The following is a 15,070-nucleotide window of genomic DNA, read 5'->3' as shown; positions in this document are numbered from 1 at the left end:
GGTTTTTCATATACCACACCGGTGCAGCGCTTTACAAAACTGCTTTCCATGTTTTTTGGTGCAGCTGCTCCTCGTACCCTCTGTCGTGGTGCGGGCGCAGAGCTGTGCTTGTTTTCGAGGAGCCGAAAACACGACTGGGACGCCGTTTCCGTTTGCCACCTTTTTCGTATCGTGGGCTATCTTATGTACATACTGAACAACTCCCGGCTTCGCAGCTTGTTTTTCTTGTGCGCACGGTTTCTTGACCATGGAAACTTTGATTTTTTGCAAGATCGCTTCAGCCACTGCTGTGATAACCGTGCTTGGGAACCTCGCCGAAACCAACCTATCAACTTGCTTGTCAAGAACGTTCTTCTGACACGCAAACGAACTCGCCAAGAGGATAGAAGCGAGGCTTCACGGAATGTCGTCTCTACGGTGTGCACTTGCCGGAGTTCATGAAGTTTGTGTAGCGATTCCTGGGTGTTTGGTGCCACGCAGGAACCTTGTGTGACTCTTCTCTGTTGTTCGTAGTATTAACTTTGAATTAACCGTCCCATAAAATGACTGGCACGCTTAGATCTTGGCAGGTACTTTAGTTTACCGACTTATTGTTCGCAACATGTACCAAACGTGCTCATATCGATTCCCCGCGTGCATTTTTTTCCCGACGTCACGACTTGCACGAAGGTTTACCGTAGACAAGCTTAAACTGAGCGCAGAGTCTGCTGCACAAGCAATGGTTATTCACTCTCTAGAGCCGAGCGCTTGAGCCTGTATAAGAAATCGGTCGACCAGCAACTATACTGGCGACGAATGGCCTTCATATAATGTAGCGAGTGTTAGATGAGCGACGAGAAAGTGTCTGAACGTGGAAGCGTTGAATTAAAATTTTTCGAAGCAATTGCAGGGGTCACTTAAATCATACAAGGCGGTGAGCTAGTAATTTCTTGCGAATGCTGGTAAGGGAGTATCACACGTGTAGTATCTATTATAAGGAATAAAAATTAAGAGCAATTGAACAGAGTAAGATTTCTGGACATACCAAATCAGAAGTTTCTCTTGAGTCATGTCATGCATGTCGGTGTATGAATGTCCTACCGCATTAGCTTAGCGGCTATGGCGTTTCAATCATTTGCTCGAACTAAGAGTTTCAATGAGAGCCGCAGCGACCACATTTCAATAAGGTCGAAATGAAAAGAGTGTTCATGGGCTCAGATTCATGTCCACGTCAATGAAATCGCAGCTTGTCAAAATTAGTACAGAGAAGCCCATTTTCTGTGCTGCATTACCTAATTTTAGCGAACCTGTGTGACCACTTTTGAGGAAACGATGAAAGTCAAAAGCTTGAGCTTGTCTGGGAATGCTGTTAACTTTCACTGGCTGCTCTTCCCTCTTTTTCGCAATGCATAACAGTCAACCAGGCTTACCAATGTAAGCCACCTGTTTTGGATAAACAGAACTTCCTCATAACTTCTTAATTAACGTTTTGCATACATAAGCCGATTTTTTTTTTTGCTTCTAACAAAGCGGCAGTAATGGAAATTTATGCAGAAGGATATATCGGTCTTGTGCCCAGCGTACTGTATCTGATGCTGAAGTTTAAATGTGCAGTGCTTGCCTTCGTTTTTCTAATATTCAGGGCTCCCTCGCTTAACAATATTTTTCTTTCATACGTAATGTTTCTGGCCTTCTGACACCCGCCTGCGTATAGTCAACGCATATTCTTGACGTTCTATTTTGGGTGCGCCGCCACATGCTCCTAGAACGAGAGAATAAAGGCATGCGATATTCACCGAATTATTCAGCGAGAAGAGCAATTTTCTTGCACTGCGTCATTTCTGTCATCTTTCGCTGCATAACAATGATGCAGTTTGTATACGACAGGCCTGCGTATTATTCGCTGCCGTTCACGGCTAGCAGTTTATAACAGCCTCGCCGACATTTTTGACAGGCTTGTCAGAGGAAGAGTTGGAATTTTCAAAGAAGTCATGCCGTATTAAAAAAAATACCTCTGCTGCACTGTGCACCTACTTTACATCGTAGGCAAGACAACTAGCGAAAAAAGTTAAAACCGAGTCTAACGTTTGCAAGAAAGCAAAAACACGTTAACTTGCGCTTCGCGTTTATGCACATCCTAGCAAATGATGAACAGCTTTTTTCTAGCTTGGCTTTTAGTGGGCCTACCAAGATCTATTGACGTGGCTTTCATTTTTGCTATGCTCATCTGGTAATTTATCGCTTCTGTCTGAAATTATGTAGTGGTACACTCTATGCTAACGGCCGATATCTCGAAATATTCAGAATAACATGGATCGTTTCATGTATGTATAAGATCGGAGAAAAAATTGTAAACGAGAAGTCCATGTCTACGTGGAGAGAGTTAGAGGAATGGCAGGGAAGATAAAAATGAAAAGCAGACAAAAAGCTGATGAGAAACTGATATGAGATAGTTTCTGGCTAATTAGAAGACCTAGAAAAACTGAGATATTTTTCGCATCCGCGCGCAATGCTGCTCGTTAAATTGGACGCGAAGAATGTGTGCCACATTAGTACACGAGTAACTGTAGTTTCCTTCTGCTGTTCTTGTTAATCTTTTTCAGTGAACGATCGCTTTCAATATGGATTTCAGTCGAAGCAACCGAAACGTCAAAACGCTCAAGGGCTTCGACGTATGCAGTAGGAGGACAGGTGGGCTAACAATTGCGGCAATTTTTACCCTTTGATTCATTTCGGTGCTCTCACTCTGAATATATCACAAGACGACCCGAGTGTGTCAGCTTTTTTTTAGTACGAGTTTCGTGGTCTCTCCTGATGTGTTCTGTTTTGCCGTGCGCATGACATGAAAGATGGCAACAGCAAGAAGCCTTCACGCCTGGCCAAGTTCCAATTTCTCGCTCCGCAAGACGCGCTGATCGAAAACAATATCGCCCAAAGTATAGGAGTCGCCACTGAAGGAGTAGGTTTTGTCCAACTACTTGTACTGTGCACGCATACAGACGCGTAGGTATTTTGAAAACAGGGAAATTCCTACAATGGTCCAGGAGATAGAACACTGAGTTTAGGCTTGAAAATGTGGCATTTTTAATGGTTGGCAATATTTAAAACAGAAATATTTTCAAATTCTGTATTGTTCTTTCGAAATTTGAGTGAAAGAACGAATTCACAAACAGAAACAGAATTTCGGAAATGCATAAGGAAGGCGTACTGCCATTAAAATGGCGATTTTCTAATCAAATTTGCACTTAGACACTTTGCCACTTTAAAACATTGTGTCACTCTCATTTAAGAAAAAAAATGAAAGACAAGAGTTTGTTGTTCTACTTAATGCACATCTAGGCGGTGCTATACAAAACGATACTGAAAATAGTAATATCCAAGTTGCCGGGTGACGTAGCCGCGGAGGTAATATTTCATTTTTTTTCTTCGTACACTGTAATTTTTTGTGCTGTGGGGGAAACACTGAAATAGCATCGCAATTTTTGGTAGATATCTTTTCTCTTCTGTTCTGTTTTTGGTGGGCTTTTCTTCTGTGATTTCGCTAAAATAGCATATTTATTGATTTCCATACCATTACAGCGAGAAATCGTTGGACAGTTTATCACATTTGTGGCTTTATCACGATTGTGACCATAGGTTTGATATAGTAAGAATAAATTCAAAAGATACGATGCGGCTACCTTTCATCAGAGGTGACTACCTCTGACAAAACATCAGGTGCCAAACCACCCTGCCCAATGTGACACATCCAAGTATTCACTCGACAATTTACATATTCTGCTCTAAGCGACATGACTAGCTCTGATGGCAGCTGTATCTTATTAAGAAACTAAGGTCAATTGGCTGTCGCATACGGCAGCTATCGGCCTACAATTGGGTGGCTGGTGAAGTTGCACACATATGTTCGTTGTGAACAGTAAAGCGATGAGCGAAACTAATTTCGGTCGCAGTATTGATTGCGACAGAGTAGACGTCCTTTGCATCGGCGTTATTGTATTAGCCGCGAAAGTCCAACCACAACCGACCCACACGAAAACGGACGAAAGGGCTAAGGAGAGCTCTCACTTTAATAAAGTATCTGGCGTTAAGGAAGCAGTTGTGGGAAGTTCATAAAACAAGCGTCGCGGCTGTTTTATTAAAAGAAAGGGCGGGGGGGGGGGATCTCATAACATGCTTAGTTGAACAATATTACAGCTTTCTGACAAAACACGCACAGTGCAAGTGTGTCGTTTTGATAATATCTAAAGCACAACCTAAGAGAACCTTCTATGTGACAAAACTAAATCTCTGGCTAACCCGCTAGATACATTTGGCTTTATTCGTCCAAATGCATTGCGCACCACTCAACCATAGTCATATCTCTATGTGTAAACCCCAATAAAGTTTTAACCACCGCTCATTCATAGCCGATTGATTTCAGTGATCCACAATGTCGCGGAATAATACAGCGGGGTCAGAAAGGTCTTGGCGAAATTAAATAATCAGCTGTGATGGTTAGTGTCACATTTCTTTTTCTCTCCATGCAGCGCTAAGCAGTCCACACTTCGCGTCGTGATACGGCGTGGTTTTTGTGACGCGGTAAGGTTGCCGTGCTAGTCGGCGTCCAAATACTCCAATACTACTCTAAGTACAACTGCTAAGTCCTGGGATTTTATCTGCAATACAACTCCGTGTTATGCATGACACACGCCGTAGTTCGGTACTAGGAATTGAATTTGACTACCTGGTGTTATTTAACGGGCACCCAATGCACAGTGTACTGGAGCGTTCTCCGCATTCCACGGCCGTTGTACTAAAGCCGTCGTGGCTGGGACCACAACGGCGAGCTAGTGCTATGAAGTGCATTGACCTAGTGCCCCTGAGCTATTGCGACGTGCAGGTCTTTTCGACATTTTGCTTCTGAGGACGAGGTCGCGGGTTGGATTTCCGACTCTGGCTGTCGCATTTAAGTAGGACCGGAATGCAATCGTGCTTTTCTACCAGGCTATTTGGGTGCATTGAAAAAAACTCACGTGGTAGAAATTATACCGGAGCTGACGGGAGTGAACTGGTATGGTGGGTAGATTAAAAAATACTAATAACGGAAACCACGACAAAGACAAAGTATGCGAGACGCGCATGCGCTACAGGAGCGCTTGTTTATTTGATTTCATTGTCTTTATGTTGGTTTGTGTTGTTATTCTTTCGTGCAAGGCGGGTGCCTTTGCCTATGGAGCACCGGGCGTTGTGTTCCGGTCCGCCTGTTTTCGTGAGTTAGGCGATTTTGGTGATGCCAAAAAGGCCCCGCCTTAATGAACATTTAGGTCGTGTGTTCTGTAGAGACGTACAGCCTAAATTCTGCACTTTTATGTACAGTATCCTTGTGTCAGATGTAATGACAACCGGCCTTGTTTACTCTGGCGGCACTTTCTTCAAGCAAACAAATAGCTTCTATTCCTAGTCTAAACTAAATACTGTTGTATAATACACAGTTACAATCAGGGAAGGTGGAGCGGAGAAGTGCTCGATAAAGAAGAATACTGCAGACACGATCGATCCAAGTAAAGCATCGTGGTCCTTCCAGTCGTGTCATAAGCCCTATGGAAAAGACGGCTCTTCCATAGAAAAATGATGCAGGAAACGTAGAGCTCACGAGGGAGGAGAACTCTGCTAGCATTTGCCAGCTGTTGCATACGTCTTCTGCGAAGACACATCCTACAATCATTACTGGAGACGTGGTGAGCGGTGTAATGATCTTGAATACTTGTGCCCTTGCATATACGCGGAGGCTGCCGCTTTTGGTCTTGTTTATGTTTTCTGCTTCGTCGAAAAGAAAGGAAAAGCGAGGAGCACAAGAAATTTTGCAGCTGTCCGATGCATTTGGCATGAATATGTAGATTTTAACTTTCATTAAACTGCGCAGCCGGATATTGTATATTGTGGCCATTTCTGAAGTTCGTTTTTTTTTTTTTGCTTATCGTTTCCATGTGGCATATATTGTGTCCTAATCTTCAAAGAAATCATCGTGGCAATACAAAATGCTAACGTGACGGAACTTGAGTCATGTTTAATGTCCACTTTACACTAGCTCAAATAACCGGCTGCGAAGGAACTAAAGCGCGCGCTGCATTTTGTTTAGGTGTATCTTAAATATTTATTGGCACCAGTCCGGATAACCTACTTTTCACGGTATTTAGGAACCACAAAGCCATAATACTCTAATTGTGACAAAAATTTAACGCCATAAAAAGTATGTCTTTTGAGGTTGTCTTCAGTTTTGTTTATTTAGTGTTCTTGCAGTGCAAATTGCATCATACAAGCGCTTCTTAAAAGGGCGGGTTAATAAAAAAAAACACTCCATCAAAGCCACAGCGTTAAGGGTACCCATGCCGCAAAAAATTCGGCATCGGCGTCCTGCGTCAAACGTCCTTTTGCGAAAAGTTATTCCGAGCCACGCCTATTCTATACGGCACGAACATTGTTCTATGACAAAAGTTGATCATACTTTGTCTTGCCTTTTTTAAAATGTCTTTTTTTTTCACTTTTGAGAATCTCAGCCCACAAACAAATTTCATGAAACAAAACACCGACAGCACGTGCCTTTTGCGTTGCATATTTTCGGACTAAAATATCAAAAGTGCGAAACAATGACAGGAGATCGGCCGATGCAAGAGGTCGCGTTTCTACCAGAAAGCTCCCTTTCGTGCAAATATTTAGCCGCCAACGTTTTGCAGTAAACATTATGGTTGCATGAGCTGCAGTTGCCCGGAATAAGCGCGAGAAGCAGTCAGAGATTTTTTAAGGCTATCGCTTTCCACTCTTAAAGGCGAAGCTTAAGCGTCCTCCAAATTTTTTTATAGCAAATGCTGCGCGTAAGAACTTTTTTATGGCTGTAGTACAGTCAGACACACGCGCGCACACACACGCACACACACACACACAAACACCAAAAGAAGATTGACAGCACTTCCATGAATTGCGTTGGCTAATTTTATTCGGTAATTATGTACATATAGACAATTACATTTCACCAAATACACAAACGGCGTGCACTATTCGTTATTCTTTCAGCAACAAATGTCAATAAAGTGTAAGCAAGACACCTCATCTTGAAAGAAAGCTGTTGTGATTATTTTCAAGTGCGCTATACGCCTAAAAAAGTAACGGAGCGTGCGATTCTTGTAGTCTCAATTATTTTGTATTGCTGTATTTCATGTATGTGCGACAATAGGGCGCATCGATCTTTTGGCTTTCGTTTGCAGTGACGGCACAAGGAGGATCCATAGAGACGTTATAAACGGCGAGGAAAAGGATATTTCTGGGTGCCTAGCGTCGAAGAATAGAAATAATGTCCCGAAGGAGAAAAATCGCCTTTTTTTCCCCGCTCTTCCATCAGTTTGCGACTAAATGAAGTGTGCCTTCGAGTAGATAGAGTGCCTTCACTTCGAGGGATATATCATACTTCTCTGCGAGCCCAAAGATTTATCTTTCAGCAATAATATGTGCATTATGCCCGGGCAATCTTGTGCAGCCTACAATGACATTTCTTTATAACGTTCATAACGCTTTATAACGCTTTATAATGACATTTCTTTATAACGCTCATGAAGGAGAAAGTGAGCTTTCATATGAAAGCAGCAACGAGTACACGTCTACAGGTTCCTCAGAGTCCTTTGTAGTCGTAGAAAATGCCTCGGGATCAAGCACGCAAGCAGCTTCCACCAGGCAATCAGTCTACCTAGTTGATTGACTGCAGCGATAATACGACACTGTTGTGTTCTGTGCTTAGGCAAGGAAGAATTTCTCTTCGATGTTGAGATGTCTTTCTATCTCTTTTTTGGAAAGCCCATATGGGTTACTGTTTGGCTTTCTGGTACTTTGAGATGCATGCCACTGTTAACCTTCATGAACTTGCCGGGTTCTGGATAATCTCGCCGGAAATACAAATGAACTAACGGGGAACAATATCAATTTGTGTTGCATTAAAGGAGACGCTTGCAGAGCGCCTACTTTTAAAATAAAGTATATGATTCGGTTTCTTTGTCAAGCCAAAGAACCAGAATTCATGATTGCCAATCAACCACTGGAGAGACAAGCTTCACAGGGGACTCTCATCGTGAGAGATAAATCTACAGAAGTAAAATCCTCCACAGCCCCTATAAAACGGTCGCCTATGCACATTTGCACAGCACATATATTAGTTGACCTAACTTGCAGCAGAAAATGCAGTGCGCGCGTATTTCGACACGTCTTAACTCCGCACGAGCTAGCCGTGCATACGCCTCCGCAATGTGAAAGAACAACAATCGCGGCGTTCTGCCTCCATACGGTCTCACGTATTGCGCGCCCCTTCTCAACTGTAGGTGTGGAGCCGAGAACTCGCTTAACATGCTTTAGGCCCGGGTTGTATACTTCCTGTGGGCTAGATGTTCCGGATGCCATTTACGTGGCTATCCTATTGAGTTCAGATTAGAGAGACCAAATTGAGGCATTGTAGCCAAACAAGTTTGCTCATATATTGGATTGGGGTCATTATAATGCAGGCATTACCGATTCGTGGCCGACAGCTCAGGGCAATCATTGAAACATGTACAATCGTTGCATTCTACCCGTACTAAGGCATGGGGAAGAAACTTGAAGGTTTAAGTGAGAAGCTTGAGAATGTAAGGCCAACACGGCGAAGGATGGAAGAGAAAATTTTAGGCTTAACGGGAAGAATCCGAAATACATGCCTTCTGTATTAGAGACCAAGCGAGGGTAGCTTATATTTTAGTTGAGATTAGGAGGAAGAAATGCAATTGGGGAGGCTATGTAAGCCGCAGGGCAGGTAATGGTCGGGTTGTTAGAGCGAGAGAATGGCTGCCCAGAGAGGGGAAGTGAAGTCACGGAGGGCAAAGAGTCAGATGTCTTGATAAAATTCAAAAATTTGCAGGCTGATTTGTCCTCTAATGTGCCACAAGATCTGAGTCATTAAATATGTATTTGAGATGCACTCGTCCTATAGTAAACGTAAATATGGAAAGCTGCTGCTGGTTATGATGCTATGATCCTGCGATCAGATTTGGACAACAAAGATAGCATATTAACTAGGTGAACCGGAGCCGGCAGGACTTTCGCCGTGTATATTCATTCAACAAATAAATGTGGCAGTTTTTAATTGGAGCCTTAGAGATTTACTGACATGTTGTGGCTGAATTGTAAAGCACGTATTAATGTTATAGATGAGTTCAAAGTTATTCTTTGCCCAGTACTTTTGCGTTACTAAGAATGGCAATAAAATTATTTAGGCATCGAATCCCAAGATGGCGAACAATTTGGTGTTCGACGAATTTCGGCGAACGTGTGGACGATGATCCAGAAATTTGCACACGAAGGGAATAAAGAAAATATAATACTCTGCGAAGTATCTGTTGCATGCAGGCAGACTAATGTTGTCCATATGAGAGATAGCACCTGTGTAGTTGAAGCGCCTCACGTGACTGACCAAAATAGAGCATTCCGTCACTGTAGAGACAATTGCTCAGAGTAAATAGGGCTCTATCGAGAGCGTCGAGAAAACTTTAGCATTTTTTGTTACTTCATGCATGAACTTATGAAGGATAATTTGCAGAGACACGCCGTGCAGAAAGCTACTCAGGTATAATTTTTGTCGCAGCAACAGGAACGAAACGCCTGCTCACATTGTTTACAATTCACGAATCTCTGAAAGCGCAGTCAATCGATTTATTCATCCATAGAGGCTACTCTTAGTTTTTTCTTATTGTGTTTTACCATAGTACATAGTTACTGAGAGGAAGGCTAGCGCGGTGAAGTCTGCTACACCAGCACGAGGCAAGAGAAAAGGGCAAGCGCAATTTCACTAACTGCACGAGCTTTCACTAACTGCACGATCGCAGCGTCCAAGACGACGCTACGACCCGCTGCGATGGAAACTCGCCGCTGATCGTGAATGGTTTGCGCAGCGCCTTTCTTTGCTCTTCGTGCACGAGTTTCATACAAGATGATTCTTGCCGCCGAGTGTTGCTCAAACTCCTGATAATATTTCGGAGACCGCCGGATCAATAGTTTTCATCTTGTGCGACTACGTAATTATTGATTCACGGTTTGCAGACTTGTTCTTTTTAGCGCGTGCAGTTTGTTTTTTGGAGTATCGCACTCCACAAAAAAAGTATGATGGGTACACTTTACTCGCTTCTGATTATGCAATGAAAAACAGCATAGTTAGCACAGGCTGGGTAAAGCAACACAGGCTTCTTGGTGCTCGTTACGCACAATTTTGAACAGTGTCCAAAATTTTGCCCTTAACCAGAGTATAAGGCGCAGACAACAAGACCTGCGGAATATTCCAGCATATTCATTATGGTCAGGTACATCCAGAGGAAAAGTATTTGTTATACTGTGCCTCGTGGGATGTTTTAAAACACACACTGATTGTACATCGCTATTTGCCAAATATGAAAGAAGAGTAAAGAAGTTCTGTAAGATATGTTTGTGTATTCATAAGAGTGTGAATACCTAGAAAATGAAGCCAGAGCAGCTGTAAGGGTATTGTTAACTTTAATAATAATGCAAAACTAACAAAGTAGAATAAAATGAAAGTAAACAGAAATGCAGGTTGCAATAAAAATGACATTGTACCGCGAGGCACCTATAGTACTGAAGGCATGTTTATAACATGCAACAATTTCGGCATGAAGCATTATTGTTAAGCCTCCGGTAACCGAATGCGTCAAATAAGGGTACAAATCTTTCTGAGCTTCACCGAAAGTACCGAACGTTAACCGATGGGGTCTAAAATGCGGCATTAAATTTTCCTAAGTGGCACCTAGATGAATATTATGACAAAAATTCTAATGAAGCTTTATTTCTGGGCTCTTAGTGTTCGAAATATCGGGGTGTGCCGACCCTAACATCAAACGAAGTATGAGCTTCAATTAAATCAACAGTTCTATAAGGCAAACAAACATTTCACTGAAGTTTGACTGATGATGTATTCTCAACTCACGCATTTCTGGGAAGACGTTGGGCTCCTAAAGAATAGTAATAATCTTCCATATACCAATTACTCTGCCGTTAAAATTATAAATAAAATAATAAATCAAGGAAGTGATAATGCTGGTGGGAAGGTACCCTCCACGAACCATAAATGTACCTGTGCGAAAAAACGCTCCAAGCCAGAGGCCATAATAGAGACACCTACTACGTTACTTGTGGTTGTTTGTAGGAAGAACAGCATCAAACAGTGTCACCTATACTGATGGTAATCGTAGTCCGTGATCGACTTGTGGAGCGGAATAGGCGTGCACCCGCTTTTGCTGAAGAGTTCGTTAGTCACAATGAGGCATGCGGTGCTGGTAAGAACACGCCTGGGTAATTGAAGCAGGTGAGGACACACTGGACAACTAAAAAGTAAGTGAGATACAGAATATTTTGACAATATTTGGAAATAAGGGAAACAGCACCAACCATTGCGAGTTACTGGTGAAGGAGAAACACGAATGTTCTAGAAGCGCGAGAAGAGTGTACCATTATGGCCCATAGCGGGACAAGGTGGACGGGCGATCGTCGGTTATTTAGCTAAAAGCTGAAAGCTGGTAAAAAAATAAAAGTAGCCCGCATGCATTTCCTAGTGAAAATTCATTCACAACACTACCCACGCTTTAATATCCACTGCCTGAAACACCGATTCTCAATAATGTGTATGCTAAAATATATTTCTGGAATGTGTCGGCATATACTTTCCTGCTGTTTAAGTAATACGCACGCATTACGCCTAGTTTCCCTTCTAGACCAGGAGGGGAAAAGCGAAAAATAAAGGTATAATTAAATTAGGGCAAGCCGAATTAGGTGTTCATGTCAAGAGACCGTACAAAGAGCACTGAGACAGACAGTCCCAGTGTTGATACATTAGTAGCTACTAGATAACTTAATCAATCGAACGCACGCAAATCATATATATCATGCGTTTGTCAGATATGGATATTTGCTGTGCTGTGGTGAATTATGCCGCTGCTGATAACCTGCCTGGAAGTGTGATTCAGCCAAATGATCATAGCATCCGTCAAGAAGTGAAGTGATGAATACGATGATGATAATGGTGATCATAACAATGATGACATCAAGAACTCAGGTGTATACTTAGTATGGAGGATCTGCCACAAATTGGGTAGCCGAAGATAATTAAATATACATAAGTCGAGAAACTTTTAATGAGAGATAGTAAAGGGAATTTGAAAGCAGACATACACTGGTCTGTTACGACGGCAAAAGAAAGAGCAAAATACTTTTTAATTAGCCTTTGTTTTCTTTCGTCGCCCAGCAAAGCAACCAGTTGCTCGTATGAGACGCCAATAAATATTTTTGTTAGATCTTCGAAATTGTAATAACAATCTCTCGACAGTAGACCATGTAGGTACAAGGCCAGACTTAGCTTATCTAGGAATGCTCTGCCAACAAGGTAATACATTATAGATTACAAATGTATTCTTAAATATGTAGAATGTGCTATTTCACAGCAACAATGCACCTTTGCCACCTTCCAAGACTTTGATAAGGCTAACACATGCAGATCGTTTTATTTTTTTCTAACACCTAGCAAGACGTGGGATGCTGCTGCTCTCGCAGCCTTCCTTAATAGTATTGTTAGTTCATAGTGAAATATTTAGCGCGCACATTTAATAAGGACACAGTGAAGGGGGACACACGAGCGCTTACGAATTCATACCAACTCGCCCAACTATCAGTTCTGCTGCAGTATTGTTAGTGTTGTGGTTGATCACAGGATTCCATTAAAACAATGATAAAAGTTGTTCCATAACCTAATATTTACTGCAAATATCCAGGTCCGTTCATTGACTAATGTGCTCAAATCATTCGAATGACCAAGGTGCCTCTGGCTTGTTCTCCAGATTACAGGAAGATCTAGATGTCAAACTGATTGCGTTAAGAATTTTTTTTACAAAGCCCAATTGCCTAAGTGCTTTAATTTAAATTCGATCCCCGCTAGTCCACTTGCAAAGGAAATCATACCTCTTTTACAATTGATAACATTGATACCAGTGGACCTATTACTGCTGGTGTTTGTTTTTCTATTTTGAGACGACTTTGGTCCGGGATAATGAAAACACGCGGGTATCAACTAACAATGCTCAAGCTGCCTCCATAGCTCATATTGCAGTTGGTAAAAAGAGGCGGTAAAAACTAGTTTTAAACTTCGAGACGCAGAAATGTGTATTCCCGCAAAGCGTTCTTAACACTTTTCTGGAACAATGCTTCCTGCAAACCGTCACATGTCATTACTCACATAATCGGTCATATTTCAAGAAATGTGTATATTCGGGCGCTGTGTCATTCTGTTGAAAGCTTTCCAAACAATTGCCCTTGCATAAAGCAGGGGAAAAGAAAAGCTTTGTGAATGCAGCCAAAGGCGTGCACGCTACTTCTATGATCCGCAAAATTGACATCAAAATCATTTCGCGCTCAAGGTCTGCGATTGCCATTGTCCACGTGCCATCTTTGTCAACCGCCACTTCATCACTTACAGCAAAAGCGATCCCTTCATTTATCACGCCTCCTTGATCGCAATCTAGCACGCAACGTGCACAGTTCCTATCTGAAGAAGTGGTTATCTTGCAAGAGCTATTATCTACATTTATTAAGCCGCAAAAGAGAGTACATCAATAAACTCGATGTTTCAAATGGACCGAAGGAACTGAGTGCGGTCTGGCACCTCGGTAGCGGCCTATTTTATAAGACGGGGACCGTGTTCAACAGCCATCCGTCAATTAGGGCCCGTACGAATCAACTTGACAAAGCAAATATTTTCTCAGTGGGATTTAGCCGTAATATGTTATCCGAAGGCTGCCTATTGAAACTTATTAGGCCGCTCAAGTACAGAGAAGCCCTCAAACTATGATGGGCTTTCTGAAGCGCGTGAGGAGCACCATGCACTCTATGCACTCTCCCAGAGAGGGAAACTGTACGTGATACCGAATTGCTAATTGGGGGATTTATGTATGCGACATTTATGCTTGCCTAATTACAGGCAGAAGTTTAATGAGCGCCCATGTTAACCTTTCTTGTAAGGATGCGGGCGACGGAAAGGCCCCCACTGCCGTCCGCGTCTTAACTGCTATAGAAATTTGTAGCACACATGACACACATTTCTTTCCAAATGTTCTTGTATTAGAAGATAACTCGTGTGGTGTATCAAACCAACTCTGGCAACGGTTGCAATGCTCATGTTGTATTGGTGGCAGGGCTCATGCCGTGCTGGTAAACAGCAAATGTTTATTTATACTTTTTTCTCTCTGTTTTCGGACTGCTTTATCTTTTAGCGAGGCCGAGTGCCGCTTGGGAGAAGGACACGGAAAGGTTAAGCAATAATCTTTCGAGAATGATACATGTTCAACAGACGAAGATTTTCCCAAGTAACTCGACTTCCAAACTTGGTAAGAAGATCAGTGCTTCCCACTTTAAATATAAGCAATTGGTCTGGCTGACTGGCAACGGGGTTTCGGTGAGAGAATCAAAGATGGTTCACACAGTGAACTGTCCTACGGAGCTTTAGTAAGGTGCTGTTTAAGGAGCCCCCCCCCCCCCGAATGAACAAAATGTTTCTATGAGTAGCTTGTAGCTGTATCCAAAGAAAATGAACACGGCGTGTGCTTGAAAGACGAGCGGGCGCGACCTGATTTGGAATGAAACCAAAACATCGTTTTGTTAATATTTTTTGCTAATAATCATGCCCTTACCCTTCTTGCTTCTTCTACTTGATTTGTTCCGCAAGTAGAAGGGCTTCAGCAAAAGCGACATCCTGTTCCAACTGTACGACGGTGATCTCGAACTTCCTTTCATTGCCCCAGACACACAACATACCCGGAAGCAGTAGAGGCTTCGACCTTCCGAAGAAGCCCCAAAAACGCGTGTTTTCTAGAGCCCGTGAAGCACCCACGGCAAGAACCGCCGGTGTACTTTGTCACATTTTTGTCCGGGGAATCAGACACTTCGGACCTCACATGTATACATCGTGCTTCCAAATCCATCGCCGTCTGCTCCTCGCTATCAGTGAGAGAAGAGAAGACAATGCGCTGCTGTCTGTTAGCGCTACCAA

Source organism: Dermacentor andersoni, chromosome 7 (genome assembly GCF_023375885.2).
Source record: "Dermacentor andersoni chromosome 7, qqDerAnde1_hic_scaffold, whole genome shotgun sequence".
NCBI classification, from domain to species: Eukaryota; Metazoa; Arthropoda; class Arachnida; order Ixodida; family Ixodidae; genus Dermacentor; species Dermacentor andersoni.
The sequence above is the reverse complement of the archived record's forward strand: the minus strand, read 5'-3'. Positions refer to the sequence as shown.